Here is a 25,870-nt window from a genome sequence, read left to right on the forward strand (position 1 = left end):
AGGGCTTCCACAAGTCCCCTTTTGACCTCCATCAATAAATTATTTTTACGAGAATACTTTTTGAGACTCTTTTTTTAAACTTATCTTTTAATCCAGTAAAGACAAAATTGGAATTTTGAGGTTATTATCACAAAGTAACACAGGCTAAAAAGAAGGGAATATTCCCCTTTACAGACAGCTTTCTTTCCGGGTTGAGAATAATTCATGTGGTTTCTTCCCTGAATGTATTTTAGGCATCCATTTTGCAATAGGTACAATTTTTATAGGGCATAGGGAGAGAAATAATTATTTCTGTTTGATTTTTATTCCTTTCATAGTTGTTATTGTGAAATCATGCCTGGAAGTACTAGCAATGAAAGATCATCTTTATCTTGTCATGCCACTAGCATAAGCCACTTAATAGCCAGGGACTGTTCTGAAGCTGCATTTATACAGACTAAGTGAATTAGAAAATTGAAGCAACTTTGTGACGTAGTTCAGACTCCTATATCTAAAATAGTTCAGATTAATAGAACATGTAGTTTTCATATAAAGCAGCTCTGTTTTGTGATTCCCTTGGGGAATAGATGGACTTATTCATTTATTTTTTATTTTTTTAAATAAAAATTGTGTATATATAAAGTGTACAATGTGATGTTTTGGTATATATAAACATGATGTAATGATTACTATAGTCAAGCTAATTAACATATCTATCTCCTTACTTCATTACCTTTTTGTATGTGTGGTAAGAATACTAAAGATCTGCTGTCTCAGCAAATTTCAAGTATATAGCATGGTATTATTAACTATAGTCAACCCTGCTGTACATTAGATCTCTTGAACGTACTCATCCCACATAACAAAACTTTGTGACCGTTGACTAACATCTCATTTCCTCCACTCCCAGCCCTGGTAACTACCATTCTACTCTCGACTTCTATGAATTTGACCTTTTTAGATGCTACAAATAATTGAGATCTTGCAGTAGTTATCCTTCTGTGTCTGGCTTATCCTACTTAGCATAATATGCTCCAGGCCTGGACTTTAAAACTTCCCAAACGACAACCCCAACCAATACTTTTTATTGGTGATGGCTAAGCCTTCCTGAGAGATCTTCAAGGTCTTTGACTCTTCCTTAGCTTGTGTCATTGTTTTCCAAGTCTACCTTATCAGTTCTATAATTTTGAGGCAATAATATTTTCTTACTGCTTGTGTACATTAAAAATTACATTAGCCAAAGGGAAAGTTGAAATTGAAAACTGAATTGATGCAAAAAATCAACTTCCACATTCACCAAAAGTAAATTGCAGCTGTATCAGAGTTAAATGCTAAAAAGGAAATGCAAATCAAAACCACAATAAGATACCACGTCACCCAAATTAGAATGCTTATTATCAAAAAGACAAAAAATAACAAATACTGGCGAGGATGTGAAGAAAAGGGAACTCTTATACATTATTGGTAAAACTGTACATTACTCCAGCCATTATGAAAAATAGCATGGAAGGTCCTCAAAAAATTAAAAATAGAACTATCATATGATCTGGCAATCTCAGTACTGGATATATGTCCAAAGGAAAAGAAATCATATGTCCAAGAGATATTCACACTCTGTTTACTGCAGTGCTATTCACAACAGCGAAGATATGAAATCAACTTAAATGACTATCTACAGATAAAGAAATGTTATATATGTGTGTGTGTTGTATGTGCATAACATTTCATTATCCATTTATCTGTAGATGTGTGTATACACAAACAATCAAATACTGTTCAGCCATAAAACAGAATGAAATTCTCTCATCTGTGGCAACATGGATTAACCTGGAAGACATTATGTTAAGTGAAATAAGCCAGGCACAGAAAGACAAACATCACACGATCTCAGTCATATGGAATCTAAAAAAGTTGATTTCATAGAAGCACAGAGTAGAATGGTGGTTACCAGAAACTCGGGAAGGTAGAGAGGAAAGGGGACTGGGAGAGGTTGGTCAATGAGTATACAGGAGTATAAAGTCACAATTAAACAGGAAGAATAAGTTCTGGTGTTCTATTACACAGTAGGGTGACTACAGCAAATAACAGTGTAGTATTTATTTCAATATAGCTAAAATATTTTGAATGTTGTTTTACCAGGAAGAAATGATAAATGTTTAAAATGATAGATATGGTAATTACCCTGATTTGATCATTATACAATGTATGCATGCATTGAAACATCCCACTATACCCCCTAAATATGTACGATTATTTTGTGTCAATTATAAATAAAAATTAATTAAAAATAAAAGAAAACAATTTTTAAAATTATACATAATATATGAGTAATACTTATTTCCAAATGGAAAAAGATTTGCTAAAGGAAATGAAAAAAAAATCACAAAGATCAAAATTCATAGGCTTGGACATACGGTAGTTAACAATTTCTTAATATTAAAAGCCCCACAAACCCAATTCAAATGGAAATTAGAAACTCAGACATATTTGCAACAAAAGATGACAAAATAAATAGCTCTCAAAGAACCCCACCACCTGCAAGGTCCAGCCTAAAAGATGGGTATCAAATATACAGCTCATAGATCAAACACACATATAACCCTTAAATATATTAAAACCCCCAAAAGCCTAATCTCAATACCAACATAAATTATGCAAATTAAGACAATGGGATATTTATTTTTTACCCATCTAATTAGAAATTATTTTCAAAAGTAATAGTGATTAAATCATAATGAAAAATTCAGTTTATATACTTTTCATATGGGTACAAACTGATAAAACCTTTAAAAATGAAATCTATTATTCATTAAACCCAACAATTCCAGCAAACAATTAGGAACATTGTTTTATACAGATTTATATCCAAAGATGAATGATTATTAGAGTATGAATTTCAATAAAAGCACTGAAACTGCATCAGTGTCCAATAACCAGAAAACAGACTAATAAGTTAAAATACATTAAAAAGATGATTACTATGTACACCTCAGAGATACCCTCAGAATCTTTTAAGATATGAGAAAATGCTTGAAAAAAATCAGTATAGAAAAACATACATGAGGCATGATTTTACTTATGTAAAAAAAAGCATGTCTTCTAACCTAAAGAGGTTAGAAGGAAATATACCAAAATACTGGTTATTTCTATGTTGAGGAATCATGGATAATTTTCTTCAAAATATAACCAAACCTGGATGTTATTTATGATTCTTTCAATCTGATCACCTGGAAGATCTTTCTGTAATTATTGTTTTCTTAGAATTACCCATCTTTAGTTCTAAAAGTCAAGCAGCACCTACAGCACATTTTTAGGAAAGAGGCATGAGCTGAGGGATGGAATTCTCTATGCTAATTCTTGATCTCATGTAATGGGATATTAAAATGTGGGTGATAATTAGTCTATTAACAACTCTAAATCCATTATCCTGAATTATGGATAACCAATGTAACTCAAACGGAGTAATATGTAGATGGCAACTTTCAGTATATTCTCCTAGGCCACAGCTCCTTCTCCGAAAATTTTCCTAATCAGGTGGATTAGGTGGCGTCGGGAGGCCAGGTAAGAATAATGATGTCCAGGGATGCTAGAGGCGCAATTGGGTTATAACTGGTGATTTATCAATAAAATGAAGCTTACTTGCCAGATTGGGATTGAGGCAGGACATTTATCTTGGAGAAGGTAACTGGGATTCGAGCCTGGACTTAAGGACTGGAAGATAATTGAAATTTCAAACCAGAAAACTTACAAGTTAGAAACCAAGAGTTGGAATCAGTTCTGTGAGACTTCTGTTGTCCGTTGCTGCTTGCTCTATTGTCATCACCCCTGTGATTGATCCCTTTCTGGATTTTTCTCAGTTCCTATGATTCACCAAATTCTTTCTTTTGTCAGAGACTTTTCACATTCTGTTGGTTGACCCTCTCTGCTTCTTCCTTTATTAAATAGAACTCTAGAGCTTTATCTGGGCACCTGGCCTCCCAGCTAAATACTTTATTTCCCAGTATCTTTTGTATGGGAATTACAAAAGGCCTTGTGACTAGGTTCTAGACAATAGGATGTAAGTAGAAGTGAGGTGTGCAATTTCCAGGTGGTAGTCATAAAAAGAGAGGAGTATGACTTCTCTCCTTGTCTCTGGCTTGAAACAAGACTTAGGGGCTGGAAGAGTCATCATAGACAATGAGATAAAAGCTACTTGTTGAACACAGCACAGCAACAAGCAAAAAGAAGTCTGTGTTCATGAAGTTTCAGGAAGCCAACAAATCAGTCTTGGATTGCTTATGCTTAGTTTGCTATGTGACTGAGAAGTAAACTTTTGTCTTAAGATGCTGATATTTTGGCCTCTGTTATAATCAAACTTTTCTTCTTTTTCTGTAGGTCTGGTAAATCACCACTTGTCTCTCAGAACTCACCTTAAATACCAATTACTTAGGAAGTATTCTCTGACTTCAAAAACTAATTTGGTTTCTTCTAAGACAGTGTAGTATTTTGCATTACACATTTAAAATATGTTGATCTTAATTTTGAAATTAATTTCTTTTGTTATATAGTGACAACAGATGTTTTGGAATTATTCTGGTAAATTTGTTTGAGAGACAGAACTAAATCATTCCAATTCCATATCTGGAATTAAAATTAATAATTCATGCAAGGACATTAAATGAAAATAACAGAACAATGCATATAGTGCATTCATTAATATATTCATTTGTTCATCAAATATGTCAAGAAAACATTATATTTTTGGCTCTCTATTATGACAGTGACAACACAAGCACGACTAACACTAGATTTATGCCCAGTCACGTGTGAGTAGTGGGTACAGGACTCATAAACACTATAAAACAGTGCTACAACCCAATGATAGAAGCAACTCATCACTGGGTGCCTCATACTATGAAGGTTCTAGAGAGGGCCACCTAGAATACTTTGTGAGATGAGAAAGAAGGGGGTATGTATAATAATGTACAAATCTGGGAAGGCTTCCAGGGAAAAATGACTCTTAACTATTAAAAGGCTAGTAGGAGTCAACCAGGGATAGGGCATAGAGGGAGGATCTTGTGTGCAAAATAGCCATCTAACATGGCAAGAAATAGAATGGTTCTCTTGTCTTATTTTTATGTATTAGGATTCCACTTCAGTTTGCCACAGTTTTCATCTTCCTGCGGCACACTCTTTTATGTAAAAAATAATGATCAATGCCTTGATGAATGAATTAAGTTTTATGTTCCATATCCTAACCCCGACTAGGGATTCATTTGTGCCCTACTTGGCTCTACTCATGCCATTGAGTATAATCAGGGCTCGGTGGAAATCAATGACCAGTAAACTAGTGGGCTCATTGGCTGGGCAACATGGAGAGAGAAATCAGAGAATGGGACTGAAGACGAAAAAGTTGGGCCGGGCAACTGAGTTCTAAAAGACTGTCAGTTGAGTAAGGAGGGGAGAGACAGTGGCAGGTGCATGGGGACTGGAAGAGCATCTCAACTTGGCTGAGTACATGGCACACAGTATCTGTATCAATTAATGCCAGATAATTTCAGAAATTCTACCTGAAAAACAGGCAAATTAGATCACAGAGACTAGCCCCATGTATACATGGCTTAACAGAAATAATATACAAAGTAGACTCTGCTATATGGTGTGCCGCTGGAATACAGGGCAAAGTTTGGTTCCAACTTGCTGTCCTGGTTTGGCAGATAAGAGAATCACTGGGCACTTACGGAATCGGAAAATAAGCAAGTTAGAGTTGATAACCTGGCTACCTCCCTAGGCCTTTCATACGATCATCTGCCTGAAACTGTTACCAATATGCTCAGAGCATGGAGTAGTGACAACTGTTTCTAAACCACGCTGCATTGTAAGGGGTTTGGCTACAGTGGTTTAAAGAATTAGATGAAATCATACAGGCTGGGTGCAGTGGCTCATGGGTGTAATCCCAGCACTTCGGGAGGCTGAAGTGGGAGGATCTCTTGAGCCAAGAAGTTTGAGACTAACTTGGAAAACATAGTGAGACCTCATCTCCTACAAAAAAAAAAAATTGTTTTAATTAGCTGGGTGTGGTGGCATGCACCTGTAGTCCAAGGTACTCACGAGGCTCAGGTGGGAGGATCACTTGAGTGTGGAAAGTTGAGGCTTCAGTAAGCTGTGATCATGCCACTGCACTCCAGTCTGGGTGACAGAGTGAGACCCCACCTCAAAAAAAAATATATATATATATATATGTACAAAATCATATCTGTATTATATTCTTTTTTGGAACAACACAGAAAAAACTAGACTAAACAAAATACTAAGTGGGATACCCATAGGCACAGGTAGTTAAAACATCCTGTCAACTTTCCTTCACAGTATCTACTGATTAAATTTAATCATTGTTTACAAGTTATACTGCACTGTTCTTTGACATTTTTATATATTTTTTAAAGTTCTAGGAAACAAAACGTTTAATGAGCACCTGTTATATATCATGCATTCTGCTAAGTAATAAAAATATAGAAATTAGTGGCTCAATTCTTCTCTTTTGGAGTTCACTGAATGAAAAAAAAGACATGTAAAAAGAAAGATTATTAGACTATGATGAGACAAGTATTACAACACAGTAATTCTTCATACTCAATTGTGGGAACATAAGAAACAATTCTTCCTGCCAGTTTGCGAAGGGCTGGGGGATTGGAAAGGATTCACAAAGGACAGAACACTGGAACTGGCTTTTAAAGCATGCATCAAAAGATGGTTGGTATAGAGGTTGAGGTTATAGAAGCTGGATGTGGAGGGCATTCAAATATTGGATATATCAAGCATATATAGAGATATTTGAACTTTGCAAAGAGATAGTGTAGAGTTCATTGTGAATGGAGTGCAAAGTGCTCAACGAGTAGCGAAGGGGATAGAATTGAAAAAGTAAATGGTGCGATTTTGAAAAGCTATAGAATTTGGCAACATGGATTGGTTCCTCAAGGAGGGTGGTTACAGATGAGATTAATATATTTGTAAACATCTTAACTGATTAGAAAACTGCTAATGAGTCAGATCCCTTATAAGAAACACCTGGAAAGCAAAGACGGCATAAATCAACACAAATCTTTCATAAATGTGAAAAATTATCTTAAATAGTCCTGTCTCCTGAGGATAGATTAGCAACATTTTTTTTGTGTATAAAAATTAATGTAGCTCAAGTGTTGCACACATTATTCGTTTTCATCAGGGTGGCTGCTTTGCAAAAATAGGAAGTAAACTATTTTTAGAAGTTCATTTAAAAAGAATTAACAAATGGAATAATGACTTGGAAATTACTAGTGCCATTTACTTTAATTCAGTAATTCTCAGCCTTAGGTGCACATTAGAATCAAGCAGCTTTAAAATGATACTGATGCGAAATTCCATCCTTAGAGATTCTGATTTAATTGGTCTCAGGTGATGCCTATGTAGTAGACGAAAGATGTTGCAAATTCTTTGCTACTCCTTTTGTGCTATAGAATGTAACTGTCCTCGCCTTGAATCTGGACCAGCGTTAGTGATTTGTTTGATGGTGGCAGAGTGATGATCTGGGACACCTGTGGCTATGTCACAGAAAGTCTTCTACTACTTTCTAGGACTTTTGAAACACTAGCATTTGGAGCCCTGAACCTCCATTGAAGAGGCTTAAATTAGCCTGCTAGAGAGACACTATAGAGAGGTTTGAGAATACATACTGAGGGAAAGGGGCCTTGATGAATTCAGTTTTCCAGATGTCCTCAAGGTACCAGGCACATGGGAGGAGCTGTCCCTGAGCTTCGGCCAAGCCTAGCCAGGTGTAGCAGAAGAATCACCTAGCCAATTTTTGCTTGATTCTGTACCTGTAAAATTGTAAGATATAAATTGGCATTGTTTTAAACCACTAAGTGTTGGAATAATTTTTAATACAGAAATAGATAATATGAAATTTTGGTTATCAGTATAGCTTCCAAAATGTTTCAGGCAATTCTAATGTGTAACAGGTTGGAGATTTGTGACTTTAGTTCTCCTGTAGAATATTTAACTGTGAGCTGGCAACTCACATCTTAGACACCATTACATTTTTAGTTAACAATTTTATAATTACAGGGCCTTATATATCAAAGTTATGTTATCTAGAAAATCAGCTGTAAGGTAAACAGAAAACATATCAACATTGTTAAATTTAAGACAGCAAAATAGTGCTTCTCAAGTTTTGGCATAGGTCATGGCGAGGAATCTATTTATGACCCAATGTTTTAATTACATTGAGAATCCAATGAATTTTTCCCATTACATGTATCAATTCAATATCCATTATTGGAAAAAAGTATAATTTAGTAACTACGAATAGTCTCCTAACTTACATAGCAGGGAGCATTTTTGGTTATGAAACATTGCCATTTTATACTCAAATATTTACATAGATTGAATATTTTTCAGGAAGCACTGCCACATAAATTTATAGATTCTAAATTTATTTCCCATAAGCAATCATTAACTGGGACTTCTTGTTAAATCATTCCAGAGATTCCATAGATAAACCATACATCTGTTATCAACATGTTTGCCAAGAGATTAGATCTTATTTCTTTCTTTCTTTCCTGGTAATGACAGATAAGTTGATCACAGACCAGCTGCTACACATTTTCTTCCCCAAACTTAGAAACTACTAATCCATATCATGGTAAGAACAGATCTACCAATTTGAGTGCAATAGCTGTTACTCTCACCTGAAGATACAGAATCAAAATACTGCGTATAAAAGTTGTTTAGGTTATTTCTTCCCATCATCCCAACACTTTGGTGTTGTTATATTATTCATTCAAAATACAGTTATGTTCATTTTTTTCTGTTTGTAACCCATTTTTCCTCCCTATCCTTGGTGACTTTTTTTCGTTATATACATATATATATGGTTATTTGTTTTCTTGCTGTTTAGTTGTATGCATTTATTATATATTTTGGATATTAATCCTTTATCAGATATATGGCTCGCAAATATTTTCTCCCATTTCATAGGTTGTCACTTTACTGATTGCTTCCTCTTCTGTGCAGAACCTTTTTAGTTTGATGTAATTCTGTTCATTTATTTTTGCTTTTGTTGCTTGTGCTTTTGGTGTCATATTAAACAAAAAATCATTGCCCAGACCAATCTCATGAAACTTCTCTCATATGTTTTCTTCTAATAGTACAGTTTCAGGTCTTATGTTTAAGCCTTTAATCCATTTTGAGCTGATTTATGATGTTGTGTGGCATAAGGGTCTAATTTTATTCTTATGTACATGGATATCCAGTTTTCCCAGAATCATTAATTGAAGAGACTTTCCTTTCCTTGTTTTATATTCTTGGCATCTTTGTAGAAAATCAATTGACCATAAATGTGCACATTCATTTTTGGGTTCTGTTACACATTCATTCTGTTACACTGGTCTATGTGTCTGCTTTTAACACCAGTACCATGATGCTTTGATAACTACAGCTTTGTAGTATATTCAGGAATAGGTAGTGTGTTGCCTCTAGTCTTGTTGTGTGTGCTCAAGATTGCTTTGGATATTTGAGGTATTTGATCATTCTTTTTATTTTTTATTTTTGTTATCTGGTCTCTGTTTGATTACATTGCTCCCCTTCCTTCTAGCTAAAAAATGGAAAACAGTGGAAACTTATAGGATTGACTGACTCTTTTGTCATTTATTTCCTAGTGGCAGAGGGAGACTGCACACTAAGCTTTCTGTTTATCTTCTCTATGGACTTCCTATTGCATTGCAGGCCAACATACAGAATAAAATTAGGTCAAGTAGATACATGCTGCTTCTAGAACAGGTGCTCACCAACACGCATGCTTCACATTTCAAATTGGAAAAACGTTGTTGTTTGCTGTTTTCTGAAAATTGGATTATGTAAAGAAGATCACAATCGGTTTTATTTTAACTTTTAAATGTAAGATTTGTTTCTATAAACAGCAGTACAATTCTTAAGAGCCAGAGTCAAATGTCTCCAATTTAGCAAATGATAGCTGCACCCACAAACCAAATGATGCCACCATTGCAATTTTCTTTTAGTCTGAGATATGCTTGGGGAATTATATGTTTGTAATCACTTCCCTATCTCCTTAAGAGCTAGCTACTCACACCCCTTTGGAGATTTCCTCTATGGTGTAGTATCCTTCAGAGAGGACCCAGTATGGTGTCTTCCTGCTGAATTTTCCTGTGCTTGTCACTTCTTGTAGTACCAGCTCATAGGGCTCCCCTGGCCACTAGCACTACCACCCAACTTGCCTTGACTGTGTTCCTGGAGAATGCGAGGTCAGCTGGAAGGGAGGAGGAACGGTCACTGTCTTCCCATTAGCACTCTAATCTAAACATAGAACTTTCTGTCAAGGTCTCCCTAGAGAATAGGAGAAGCAAGACTATTATTTTAAATAAGATTTTTACTGCAGAATCAAAAAGGTAAGTAAGTCAACATGGCTGGCTACAATCAGAACCTATAGGTGGAACCAGTCTCACTAAATCTCTGACAGGGTATCTTCTTACATGTTGCTGCCTGGAGTAGCTTCTGGCTGATCTCTCTGGCAAACTCGTGGCTTATCTCCATGAATGCCCTTGATTAGAAGTACAGTAGAAAGTAGAAAATGTCTACACATCCAACCCATCGAAAGTGGAAAGTTGATTCTTATTGAAGTCTGTTAGCTCACCTATAGAATCCCATTTTTGCCTTTATTTTTTACTACTGCTGTATAACTTTGGGTTTCCTACCTAACTTTAATAACGTTTTTATCAATTTAGGAAACTAATCCTGGGTACTAATAGTTGTTTTAATTTTGTGGTAAAAATAACTAAACTCACCTCTCAAGGCCATGCCTCTTAACACTATTACATTGAAGACTAAGTTTCAACATGAATTTTGGAAGTATATGAACATTCAGATGATAGCAATGAGCATCTAATTAGTACTGAGTACAATAAAAAAGTTTATTTCATAGTTTCTGCATACCATATATTTTGACCTGTTTTAATATATAAATCACCAAATAGAAAATATGTGAGTCTGAGTTAAAATCTCATTTATCAAATTTGTTAATCAGATATATTTAAACATTTTACCTACTCCATTGTACACCTCAAAGAAAAATAGGATAATGGCACAAATAGTATACGGCACAAGTAAATATAACCCAAGTTTTCCAACCTTGACTGGCCTGGGGGTACAAGCAAAAGCAAATTAACAGTAGTAATTTAGAACGTATTTGCTCACTTCTCCCAAATTCATTATATAGAATCTTGGTCCCCACTTCCTTTAAATCCTCCAAGTGTCTCAAATATGTTTATGAACTGATTTCTCATATTCCGCTCTGCCTTTTACATGTTGTCCTCTACCTCAAAGCCCCTGAATGGTAGTGGGTAGGATGTGGGATGACTCCACAGCTAAACATTTTGTGGAGTAGAGTAGACATATAAATATGCTAGTTGATCTTAAGATTCATGACAACCAATGTTGCACGTGGCATATCGACACCAGGAATGGGTCACGTTTTACCACACTCTCTTCCTCCATATAACAAAATTATGTTCAGTAACAATTATGACTGAGAATTAATCTATTTTATGGAGGAACTAAAAATTGAATTATTCAACAAAACTAAAACAACTTGCAGTTTGAACTCTGTTCCACTGTTGTAAATTTTAAGCACTACTAAAAACTCCAAGTGGTCACAGGGAGTGACAGAATTGAAATAACTCAAGTTCTGTTGTGTTTACAATCACTAGGCTATTGTTTATTTCCAATCTTCTAAACACAGGAATACATATAGATGTGAACTTGCCTGAAGCAAGCTCGAATGATTCTGTACCATTTCAGAATACTAAAGGAACCAGTGAAGCTAAGTCTGCCTGTGTTGGAGCTCAGGGGCCAATTTTTAAAATAGGAGTTTTCCAAAATAGCTTCCATATAAACTACAATATTTATTAAATATTAAATACATCTAGCAATTCAGCACATTTTCATGTGCTAAAATGAACTTAAATATGTACTATTAAAACTCAAAAGTAATCATAGCACTTGTTTATATTAGGATTTAGATCAATAAAAGATTCTTTTCAGGGAGTAGTACTTTATCATTGACATTGTTTAGAATGCTTACACATAGTGATAGTAAAAAACAGACCAAGTTTTAATTGGTTTATTATTTTTAACCTTTAACATACAGTTTATGCCTAATTTTCTGTACCGAGAATGATACAGCTTCCACTATCTCAACTTTTTCCACAGATAGGACTACTAACTTCAAGTGAGCTCAATCTCAAAATTACTATTTTACAGTTTTGCTCCCTTCTCAAACCTCATTCACCCCCTCTTCTTAACTTTTAGAAGACTGCAGTACATTGTAATGCCCTGAGAAAACAGAAATAATCAAAAGAACTTCCTCCTCATCCTACCACAAAATCAGCTAACCCTCCATTGTCTGTACCTATAGTCCCTGAATTCTGTCTTGTTGACGTAAATGAATGCTCAGTCCCTCAACGTGTATACTATATCCTTTATCTCTTACTTACTCAAGCATTTTGCTCTTGCAATTACCCCTTTCTCTCTCTTGTAATCAACCTTTTCCCTCTCAATTATTTTTTCAACAACAAATGAATTTGTCATATCTGACATTAAAAGAAAAACAAAAAACCTTACTCTCACATCTTTTTTTTACTATTGCCCTACTTCCTTTCTCCAACTTATTACAAAATTCCCTGAAAAAACTTATTTCCACATACATGCTGCCATATTTTCTATTCTTACTTGAATTCACTTCAACTAGACTTTATCTCCATAACCCTTATGCATCCACTGTTGTCAAGGCAATCAACAACTTCCATTTTATCAAATCCAATAGTGAATTTTCAGTTTCCAACTTATGTGACCAACTTTTATGTGACCATTAAACAGTATCTGACATCATGATAATTCCTCCTTTTTGAAAGTCTTTTTTCCCCCACTTAGCTTCTAGGATTTTACCCTCTCCTACTTTCCTTCTACCTCATAGGCTATTTATCCTTAATTATCTTGCAGATTTACCTCTTCCCAACCTTTAAATGTTGGAGTGTCGGATTATTTCAGGATCCCCTCAACTAGCCTTGTTGTGCCCTTTAGTTGTAGTAACAGCAGCCAGGCTGGACTCCATTCTTGGTGGTTTGAACATTATCTCTGAGGGGTTTCTCCTCTAAAACCCTATTTGTCCCTTTTTTTCTCTCATTCCTATCAGTTGGCAACTGCTTCTTGCAGTGATCACCTATAGAGTACCTTGATGTTCCCATTTTATTCTTTCAGCCTTTAACACTTGTACAACCAGCTGCCTAAATTAAATATCCTCTGCTGAGTACCCTGTTTCTGTTTTCCTGACTAGATCCTTACTGTATACCATCAAGTTTCATCACATTAAATACTATCTCTTCATTGTAACTCCCGAATTTATATCTCCAATTTCTTCATCACTCCTGAGCTTCAGACTCATATATCCAACTGACTGCTTTAATATCTATTACATATCCAAAACCTAACAGCTTCCAAACATGACTTCGTTTTTCTCGTAAGGCTTGTTTCTCTCTTAATGTTCCCCCACCTTAGTAAATGACACCACAATTCACTCAGTAGCTCAGAACAAAAATTAAAAGTTGCCTTTGCTATTATTTTTACCTCATAACACACATCATATCCATCATTAAGGCTGGTGGGTCTACCATCAAAATACATTCCAAATCTCAGTTATCACCATACCCATGGCTCCCATCTAGTAAAATTGGCCATTATGTCTTGTCTAAAATTACTTTAATAGCCTTCTAACTAGTCTTATTACTTCCAATTTTGCTGCCATTGCTTTGTTCTCTACAAAAGACTGAATGATTTTTCTAAAATGTGACTCACTTTGAGCCCTTTTTCTATGCAGAATGCTAATGATTTCTGATGATAATTGGAAACAAATCCCAAATTCCTAACATTTCTTATAATTTCTATATCACCTGAACCTTATCATGTCTTCACATGTTTCTCCAACTATTTTCCAATTTGCTCTCTTCACTGGCCCCTTTGTTGTTCTTCAAACACACCAATAAAACACCCTCAGGACCTTAGTACCTATTAGTCTCACACCCTTTGGCCTGACTCCTTCCCTCCCTTTATGAGGGTTCTCCTCAAAGATTAGCTAAGAGACATTTACTGATTATTCCAGTCTTATATATCTATACTGCTCAGCCCCATCACCCTCTATTCTTTCACTCTGCTTCATTTCTTACCGGCATTTATCCTTATAAGACTTTCTTTTACACACCCAGTTGGTTTTTTTATATTCTTTCTTGTCCTCCCTCATTGTAAGCTTAGTGAGATCAAGGACTTTAAGTTATTTACTTCTTTATCTTTAGCATTTGGAAGAGTTTCTCACATATATTATTCCTTCAATGGTGATGATTAAGTCAGAAGAAAAGGAAGGAGGGCAGGAAGGAAGGGAAGGAGGAGGGAGGGAGGGAGGGAAGGAGGGAGGGAGGAAAGGAAAAAAAGGAAGGAAGGAAGGAAGGAAGGGAGGAAGGGAGGGAGGGAGGGAGGAAGGAATGTGAATACTATTCAAATTGCTTCTATCTGTAGCAGTCCAATTACAGAAGGTGTTATGGACTGCACTGTGTCCCCCATGACCTTCACAAATTCATATGTTGAAGCTCTAACTCCCAATGTGACTGTATTTGGAGACGGGGCCTTCAAAGAGGTCATTAAGATTAAATGAGGTCATAGGGTAGGGCCCCAATGCAATAGAACTGATATCCTCAGAAGAAGAGGAAGAGACACTAGAGATCTCTCTCTCTCTCTCACTCTTTCTTTCCACACACACAAAGAAAAGGTCATGTGAGACTGGGTGCAATGGCTTATGCCTATAATCCCCACACTTTGGGAGGCTGAGGTGGGCAGATCACTTGAGTCAGGAGTTCGAGACCAGCCTGGTCAACATGGTGAAACCCTGTGTCTTCTACTACTACAAAACAATTAGCTGAATATGGTGGCAAGCGCCTGTAGTCCCAGCTACTCAGGAGGCTGAGGCAGGAGGATCACTTGAATGCAGGAAGCGGAGGTTGCAGTGAGCTGAGATCGCACCACTGCACTCGAGCCTGAGCAACAGAGTGAGACTTCACCTCGAAAAAGAAAAAGAAAGAAAGAAAGAAAAGGTCATGTGAGCATACAGTGAGATGGCAGTATCCTACGAGCCAAGAGAAGAGGCTTCAGAATGAAATCTACCTTGCTATCCCCTTGATCTTAAACTTCCCAGCCTCCAAAACCATAATAAACAAATATCTGTTGTTTAAGCCACACATTATTTGATATTTTATTATAGCAGCCTGTGCTGAATAATACAGGCATGAATGAGACACCCTGGCATATGTTTTCTTCATTGTGCCTGACTCTCAGAGACTCGTTACGATTTTCTTGCTAAATCAAGTTTATCAAGTCTGGTTCCTTCTTCCTTCAGGACGAATTTTGCAACATCCTTCTCAATCTTCATGTGAATGCAATGATAATTGGTCCACCATGCCAACTGGCCAAATGTGGCCACCACACATCTGAATCACATTCTGGCTAAGGCATGTACTACATTTAGTAATGAATGTAAAAGCATACCGAGATCTTTGATGAAGCAGAACTGCACATATCATAGTTAGTGGTATTACCTCTCTTTTAGTCATCCTAGCATGTACTTGTTATGTGACTGATAAACCTGTGTGTGACAGAAAAAGGTAAAAAGTAGATATATATTTAATATAGATTTTTATAACTTTTCTGAGGTATGATTATTACACAATAAAACTTCTTATAAAGTGTACACTTTAACAAATTTTGATGTTTACATAACTATTAAACCATCTGCACAATCAAGATAATGAATATATACAATACATATATCAACCCCAAAAGTTTCTTCTCATCCCGTTGTAATTCAGCCCTTTCTCTTAATTCCAAATCCTCAAACACTAATCTGCTTCTTGTCATTATAGATTAGTTAGCATTTTATAGAATTTTATATAAATAGGATCATAAAGTATGTATCCCATTTAGCCCATATTAGGCAAAAACAAATTTTTAGATTCATCCATTTTATTGTATTTATCAATACTTCATTACTTTTTATTATTGTTGTATTATTTGATACATATTGATACTTATACTGTAGTATTATTTAATTTCATTATATGGACACATCACAAAATTTGTTTCTTCTTTTACCTGTTGATAGTTGTATGGGTTATTTTTAGTTTTCAGTTATCTTGAATAAAAATACTATAACAATTTAAAAGTCTTACTTCTTTTCTATTGAGTAAACACTCAGAAATAGAATGAATGGTTTATATATATGGTAAGTGATGTATAATTTAACAAAATGACTGCCAAACTCTTTACCAAAGTTATTGTACTATTTTATATTTCCAATAGCAGTATTTGAGAGTTTTGCTTCTATCCTTTATATTTACCCACATATTTACCATTTCAGTAGCTCTTCGTTTCTTTGTGTCGATTCAGAGTTACTTGTGGTACTTTTTTCCTTTTGCCTGTGAAGCAACATTCCAACATTTCATGTAGTGTAAATCTGATGATGTTAAAATTTTTCAGCTTTTATACATCTAATAATGTTTCTATTTTTACCTTGTTTTTAAAATATTTTTTGCTGGGTTATATATTTAAGTTGACAGGTTTTTAAAAATTTTTTCTTTCAGTACTTTAAATATGTCATTCCCTACACTCATTATCTTCTTCCCTTCATTGTTTCTGAAGAAAAGTCACTATTATTTTTTATTTTATTCCTCTATATGTAATGTATTCTGTCCCACCCAGCTATTTTTCCTATTTTTACTTTATCACTATTATTAGGCATTTTGATTATGATGTGCCTGGGGTAAATATTCTTCATATTTCTTACATGTAGAACTTATTAAGCTTCTTGGATCTGTAGGTTAGCTTTTATCAATTTTGAAGAAGTTTTCAGCCATAATTTCTACAAATATTTTTTCCATCCTAGTCCCTCTCACCTCTCTTTCGAGGATTCTAATTTTCCACGTATTAGGCCACCTGAATTTTTTTCTAAGGCTTACTGATACTCTTTTCATTTTTTCCCCACTCTTTTTCTCACTATGTTTCATTTTGCATTGTTTCTATTGCAATTTCTTCAAACTCATTAGTCTTTTCTTCTGCAGTATCTAATCAACTGTTAATTCAATGCATGCATTTCAAACCTTGTATTTTTCATCTCTACAAATTTATTGGGGTCTTTTTTCACATCTTTTAATGTCCTTACCATCATACTCATGCTTTCCTCTACTTTCTTGAGCATATGGAGTGGAGTTGTAATAGGGTTTTAATGTCCTTGTCTACTACTCCCATCATCTGTGCCATTTACAGATCTCTTTGAATTGTTTGATTTTTCTCTTTGTAATGAGTCCTATTTTTCTGATTATTTGCAAATCAGACATTACGAGTTTTACCTTTTGGGTGCTGAATATTTTGATATTCTTGAGTTTTGTTCTATAACATTGTTAAATTAGTTGGAATGTTTCATACCTTTGAGGTTTTCTTTCAGGCTTTATTAGTCAAGATTCTGGCCGCTGGTGTAGAGCTAATTTTGCCCCATTACTGAAGCATCACCCTTCTGAGTATTATGACTAATATCCATGTATTTTTCTTCTGTGGCTGATAAGATACAACCTATTCCCAACTCTATAACCATCAGGGATTCTTCTACTGGCTTCTTCACCGTGATTCTTTTCCAGTAGTGGGTAATTTCATCATGCATAAGCACTGTTCAGTACTCATCCGAACACTCAAGGAGGAATCTTTGGCAGATTGCTAGAATTATACCTCTGTGCAACTCTCTCATCCCCAGTACTCTATCGCATGGCTTTTAGCTGCCTTTATATCCTGAAACTTCTTAACTCTGTTTTCTCAACTCAGAAACCTCTCCAGGCTCAGTATGAGCTTGCCTTTCCTGCTGTGCAGCCTGTAAACTCTCTCCAGGCAGTAAACTGGAGAATCAAAAGCTCATCTTATTTGTTTCCCTTCCATTAGAGATAAGTCTTTCATTACCAACTGCCCAAGGTGAAAATGGTTCTTCTGTTTTTGTCTATTTTAAAATTGTTTTAGGCAAGAGAGTAAACCTGATCCCTATTACTCCATCATGACTGTAAACTGGAAGTAGGGATACTAGTGTTTTACACTGAAACATGGCTTTGAGATTTTGCTGAAGAAAACCCTTTGCCTTTGGGGATATTTGTCTGAAAACGCAACAGGCCTAGAAAATACAACGTGGGGCCTCTGCTACCAGCCAGGGCCACCTGTGCCTGCATACTGCTGCATAGGCTCAAACTTCAATATGGTTTTACTAGCCCATTTTACTATACTTGTGTCCTGAAGTCTTAACATTTAATCTGAAAATAATATTTTATTGTAGGAATGCAAGTGCTTTTACTCTCAACGTTTGTTAAACAGAGAGTATCAGCAGTGACACAAAAAGAATATTTTAAATAACATAGACATCTTGTACAAATTTTGAAATGATCATTTCCTCCAGTTTACACTACACACCAACAAAGCAGTATTATCCAATGGTTCCTTGAAACTGTTCACTGACTCTTGATCAATAAAGTCATACGTATTTTTATCACTGAAAATAAAGAAGATATACATGCGGCCAACAATCATATGAAAAAAAGCTCAACATCACTGATCATTAGAGAAACGCAAATCAAAACCACAATGAGGTACCATCTCACACCAGTCAGAATGGCTATTACTAAAACGTTAAAAAATAACAGATGCTGGCAAGGTTGTAGAGAAAGAGAAACATTTATACACTGTTGGTGGAAGTGTAAATTAGTTCAGCCATTGTAGAAGATAGTGTGGCAATTCCTCAACGACCTAAAGACAGAAATACCATTCCACCCAACAATCCCATGAGTATATACAAAGGACTATAAATTGTTCTATTATAAAGACATGCACAAGTATGTTTATTGCAGCACTATTCACAATAGCAAAGATGTGGAATGCCCACCCATGATAAATGCCCATCCGTGATAGACTGGAGAAAGAAAATGTGGTACATATACACCATGGAATACTATGCAGCCATCAAAATATGAGATCATGTTCCTCACTGGGACATGGATGGAGATGGAGGCCATTATCTTTAGCAAACCAACTCAGGCACAGAAAACCAAATACCACATATTCTCACTTATAAGTGGGAGCTAAATGATGAGAACACATGGACACATGGAGGGGAACAACACACACTAGGCCTGTCAGATGGTGAAGGATGGGAGGAGGGAGAGGATCAGGAAAAATAACTAGTGGGTACTAGGCTTAATAACTGGGTAATAAAATAATCTGTGCAGCAAACCCCCATTACATAAGTTTACTTATATAACAAACCTGCACATATACCCTTGAACTGAAAAGTTTTTAAAAAAGAAAATAATAGCCTTTGTTTTTTACTAAAAATATGTCTAGATATATAATATAAAATTATATGAGATTTATTTCATATTCAGCTCTTTGATAAGTTGCAATAAACCTAATTTTTTAAAGCAAGGAGTTTTGCTAAGCTATGAGTAGTAGGATTACGAAGGATATAAACGAATCCACTTATAGAAATTTTTTTGATTCTGAATTTTAAGAGATTGGAAAAAACTGCTTTTTATCAAAATGACTAAATAGTGACCATAAATCTTTTGTGGAAAAAGGCAAAAATATAAGTAATTAAGTAGAAAACATAATTAAAATTTTCCTCGAATTTATATACTAACAAATCTTATTATCAAACACAGCCCATATAGCCTATATTTACTTTCTTTACTACTTTTAGTACTAATTAGTAAATGTCTGTTACTTGCAAATTGAGTTCCCCTGTACCAGAATCCTAAAAGCCAAATAGGAAGTGAGACATTGCCTGATAGTTCTGAATTCACTTTCATGGTACACTTCTAAACCAGCATTCTGCTTTTAAAAAAGTCAGGAAGGGCATAGGTCATTTAGCTAGTAGCAATTATTTTCTATAAGCTATACATGGCAGCATATCAAATATACTATAGGGTGTGTTTTGAAAACTCTGGCAATTCTCTCACCCTGGTTTCTCTTTGTATCTTTAAATTAAAGCTCCTCACCATCACACTCTCAAATTCAAAACCATAAATATTACATTTTGCGTTTTCCTGTATTTCTTCCAGAGAAACAAGTGTGTCTTTCCCCCTTGGATGTTGTCCTCTCTGGGCTTATACACGTCTTGTGAGATGAATTTCATTCAATTTAACCAATTTTCTTAAGTGCCTACTTTTGCACAGGGTGCTTGACAAAAAATAATATAACGTGTCATATTCCCCTAGAAGATAATAATAACAAAAGTTTCTTGAGAATACACAATGTGCCACACACTAAGTGCTTTACTTACATTAATGCATTGAATTTTCATAACTACCTCTGTTTTACAGATTAAAAAAGTAAAGCATTTTTTAAAAGTAAGCAACTGATGAAAATTATACAGTAGATGAAAGGTGGATCTGAGCCTTAAATCCAGGCTGACTACTGTGATACATTGCACTGCCCCAATACAAGTAGAGCCATACATAAAAATAACTGTATTTTAAGCATATTTACTTATTCAAAACACAGTAAAGTACCATGAAAGCATCAATGACTACTTGATATATTTCATCTAGGAAGACTGAGAATAGCTTTGCAAAAGGGATAGCATTTGAGCTGAATAACAAAGGATGGGAGTATCAGCAGACTTGAAAGCAAAAGATATTTCGAGACAGAGGCTCATCTTGAGGGCATGGTTTTGCTCTGTGAAATGTGTGGTTCTTATCACAGTTGAAGTACTTCACAACCATGCAGATTCCTTGACATACACTTAATCACTTAGAGGGTCTGAAATTCTGCATTTTTAGTAAGCAATCAAAATGATTCAAATGAAGGTGGTTTTAGGACTATACTGAAAAAGACAAACCTAATTCATTTTCAGTCCCTGCATCTATCTTCACACTTCCTCCTTTCTGCAAACACAAACCTGACACCACCATCCTCACCCCAAGCAGGAAATTCTAAAACCAAATCCAACCTCCAGAAGGTGGAACTTAAGAAACACCAACCCAATACTCAAGATTCAGTATCCATCACCCTCACTCTGGTCCAGCCCCAATCTTACAACTGAAGTTTTGAATTACTAGAGTATTCCCTTGTTTCTTTTTTGGCCCCTGTAACTGCTTCATAACAGTATTTTCACTGGAATTAGATACTGAAAAGATTCACCTTGTTTGGAAGGTCTACATAGTAAGTGAATGGGAATCCCCAATTCCAAAAATACCCAGAATATAACATCTTCAAAACAGGAACCCTGAAACTTACTCTTTTTCGGGCCTTACTCACATATGAGAGTTCTGATCCTGACCTCTGGCCCAGAAATTAGAATCAATGGTATCAAATTACTTCTTGATACCAAATGTCTCCCAGCCTGTATATTCAAGTGTCACCCACTTCCAGACTGCCAAGCTGCACTCCACCCGTCAGCTAAGATGTGATCATTCCCTCATTCATTCTGTACATAGCTGTAACCCAGCTGGCCCCGTTGCCCATCATCTCCCCTAACAATGGGGAAATTTGATGTGGTGCTATTAACTAGAGGGAAAAGTATCGTTTTTGGCATGTTTTTAATTGAGGAAGGTAGTACACGAAAAGACAAAGGCAACCATATACAGAAACAAATCAAGGGTTACACAACTTTTAGAATTTTCAGTAAATCAGGCAATATTTGCCTCCAATAAGAAAATCCATATTCATACAGAGATAATAAGATATTTTATGTTATAGAAGTGATATATTGTCCCCAAAATGGAAAAGTGTATACAAGTTCAATGGAAACACTCCCAACCACACCACCTTACCACAGCCACTGCCAGTATTTTAAGGCATATCCTTCACTTTTGTAATGTTTGCTAAAGTTGAATTTCAATCCAGACCAAAACCTGATTGATCTTGCCTACCAGAGGGAAAAGACAGATTCAAATGTATATTTACCAAACCAGAAAAAGTAGAGGAAAGAGCATTGACAACTTCTTCCAAGGCTCTTAGATTTCTCAACTGCATCAGGAATACAAAATGAAAACCAAGTTGGAGAGGAAGAATAGATTTGAGGAGACAGCCATGCACACAAACTATGCTTGTGTCAACTTACTGTGCATATAAATGTTATATACCTGTATATGTAAATATATAATATGACATATTTCTTTTATATATATCTTAAAGAAATGGTTGATAATTTATGTAACTTTTAGAATAGTCTTTTCTATATAGGAATATATTGGTAATTTTTTTTCACTTGTCAGTAGATACCACTCTAGAATCTTGCTGCTCCGCTTGTACTGAGAACAGCAGCAGCACCAATATAATCTAAGAGCTTCTTAGATATAAAAATTCTTGGGTTCCATCTCAGATCTAGTGAATCAGAATATCAATTTAAAATCAAATACCACATGTTCTCACTCATAATTGGGAGCTGAACAATGGGTACACATGGACATAAAGATCAAAACAGTAGACACAAGGATCTTGAAAAGGGGAGAGGCTGGTGCAGAATGAAGACTGAAAACTTACCTATTGGGAACAATGTTCACTATTTGGGTGATGGTTACACTAGAAGGCAAAATGTCACCATTATACAATATATCCATGTATCAAACCTGCACATGTACCCCCAGAACCTAAAATAAAATACAGCAAAAAAAAAAAACAAAAAAAAACCTTGAGCATATTTATATGTGTGCATTTTTCTTGAAGAAGTTCCATGAATTTCATCATATTCACATAATGGTCTAATTTGATTTATGTATGTATTTAATCTATTTTTATTTTTATTCTTCTTTATTTATTTTTTGAGACAGGGTCTCACTCTGTCACCCAGGCTGGAGTGCAGTGGCACCATCATGACTCAGTGAAGCCTTAACTTCCCTGGTTACAGCATCCCTCCCACCTCAGCCTCCCGCGTAGCTGGGACTATAGGCACACACTACCATGTCCAGCTAATCTTTGTATTTTTGACAGAGATAGGGTTTCACCATGTTGCCCAGGCTGGTTTTGAACTCTGAGCTCAAGCAATCCACCTGTCTCAGCCTCCCAAAGTGTTGAGATTACAGGCATGGGCCACCACCCCAGGGCCCATTTTAATTCTAGCTGGATATTCAGGTAATAAACTCACATGGAGCCCATTTTGTAGATAAGGAAATGTAAAAGAGGCCTAAAAGATATCTCTGTAAATTCAATAATTGAGTTCCTACAATAGAAGCCAATTGCAAGTTTTTACCTTTACAAATGAGTCTATAGCATTACAATCAATCATTTGCTTAAAGGCAATTGTCACCTTGTCATCTAGATGGCCAGCTATTAAAACCTCTGTGCAGTGGTCACTCTTCCACTACAACATATTTATCTGGTTAAAAATGCCTTTGATGGTGGAAGTTCTACCTTTTTAAAAAAATCTGAGTTGGCATAACAGAAGTATGTGGAGTCAAATAAACCAAAGACTCTTAATAGACTACACTGGGAGATGTTTCAGTATGTATTTACTCACTCAATTTATGACAGTAGCATGTATTTTGTTCGAGTGCACTATGGTTCATGTTTAACTTCTCTTTCTGCTCTGAGAAGATACAAAATTTAGCATACACTAACAGTTTAAGTCAGAGGATATGGAATAACAATGAATTTAGCAGTCAGCTCAGACTATGAAAGGTTTATTATGGACTCAAAGATACCCACAAAATACCATGCCTTGAGCTATGTAAGAAAACAATTCAGTTTAATAAATAAATCACACAGGGGGATTTGAAATAGTATACAAGTCTATTTAGCAAGCCTTGAAGAAGGACAGCAAACAAGCGAGATTCACTAATCATTAATGGCATTCAATTATTCCCACAGCATCCAAATAAGGCAATTTTATGCTTTATAATTAACCCAAGGATTGAACTATGCATTGGGAGGAATAAATGTAGCTATTTGTACTTTATTGGTTATTCATGTTTTCAGTAAATAAATTGAATTAACAAACTTCAGCAGGCTTTCATCCTGCATTAAAGCAAAACATAAAGTATCCAACAAAGCAAAGAGATAGCATTAGGCCTAGAGTATGTTAAGAAATAACAGAATTTGCATTTTAACAAGATTTCCAGGGTATCTGTACACACTTTGAAGTTTGAGAAGTACTGCTTTCAGGGCTGATGAAGCAATAAAATAGGGGTACTTGCATCCCTGGACCACCCTGAGATCAGAGCCTCCCACCAGAAAGTAAAACACACGTGAAGCTAAGCTTCCAAATGTTGCACTAATAGGACTCTAACCTGGAGACTATTATTATAAAGATTATTCCTTGACTTCCCTTTTAAAGCAAACATTGGGCCACAGGATGTGTGGGCTGATTTCACGCAATGGAATGCGACATTAGTGTTCACTTATCATTTTTACCCTATAAATATTTGGCAAGCACAGGTATTGATTCATCACTTCAACAAATATTTATTGAATACCTACTCTGTGTATACATAAGTATTACAAGTATCTCTGACAAAGCCTGGGTACAGAACGAAAGCTGTTAAGGTAAACTGATGAGAAAGATGACTTTATTTCAATTAACTAGTGTTTCAGAAATCAAGTTTGAAAATATCTGAATTATCCAAATTGTTATATAATTGATTCTGAAAGGAGTAATAAGACCATACCCCCCCCCAAAATTCTACATATTTTTGTTATGCCAAGACTGTTTCCTTGCAGTCACTATTATCTTTTACAGAGCATTGAAATTATAAATTATTTAATTATTTGAGAATATTTTGCACTGAAAGATAATAAACTTAGTTGCAAGTTTTTTATGAAAGACAATTTCTAAATAAGTTGAAGTCTTTGTAAAACCATAAGCAAAATAACTAGGCTCTACCATTTATGTGAATTAGAAAATAACAGTATTCATTGTATTTTATAATATATATGTCAGATGTATTTTTACATTACTACTCAGGAAATTCAAAACAATGAATGCATTCAATGAATCTAAAGTACCACCTCTTACTGAGAAGATACAACAATGTAGTAAATGAGATAGAAAGTACAGGTTATCTCTTATAGGTCTAATTCTCTTTGAAATATTAAATGTAAATATTTTCTAAATCCAGTCATTCCTTCAGATTTTGAGGAGTTTCATTTTTTGCATTCTTGTGCTACAATATGGATAATCTTGATAGAAGATTCTATTTATAGGCAAGCTTATTTTATTGTACTTTGATTTATTATGCTTTACAGACTGTGGGTTTTTTAAAAATTAAAGGTTTGTGGGAACTCTGAGTTGAACAAGTCTATTGGCACGATTTCTCCAACTGCATATGTTCACTCTGTGTATCTGTGTCACATTTTGGTAATTCTTAAAATGTTTCAAACTTTTTCATTATTGTTATATGTGTTATGATGATCTGTGATTAGTGATCTTTGATGTTACTATTATAACTGTTCTGGGGGACCACAAACCATGCCCACATAAGATGGTGAACTTAATTGATAAATATGTATGCGTTTGGACTGCTCCACTGACTGGCCATTCTCTCACATCTCCCCTTCTCTGTGAGTCCTCATATTCCCTGAGACACAACAATATTGAAATTAGGCCAATTAAAAGTGCCACAATGGCCTCTAAGTGTTCAAGTGAAACAGTCATACGTATCTCACTTTTAATCAAAAGCTAGAAATTATTAAGCTTAGAAAGGAAGATACGTTGAAAGTCAAGGTAAGCCAAATTCCAGGCCTCTTGCACCAAATAGCCAAGTTTTGAATACAAAGGAAGATGAAGGAAATTAAAAGTGCT

Source organism: Papio anubis, chromosome 3 (genome assembly GCF_008728515.1).
Source record: "Papio anubis isolate 15944 chromosome 3, Panubis1.0, whole genome shotgun sequence".
In the NCBI taxonomy this organism is placed as follows: domain Eukaryota; kingdom Metazoa; phylum Chordata; class Mammalia; order Primates; family Cercopithecidae; genus Papio; species Papio anubis.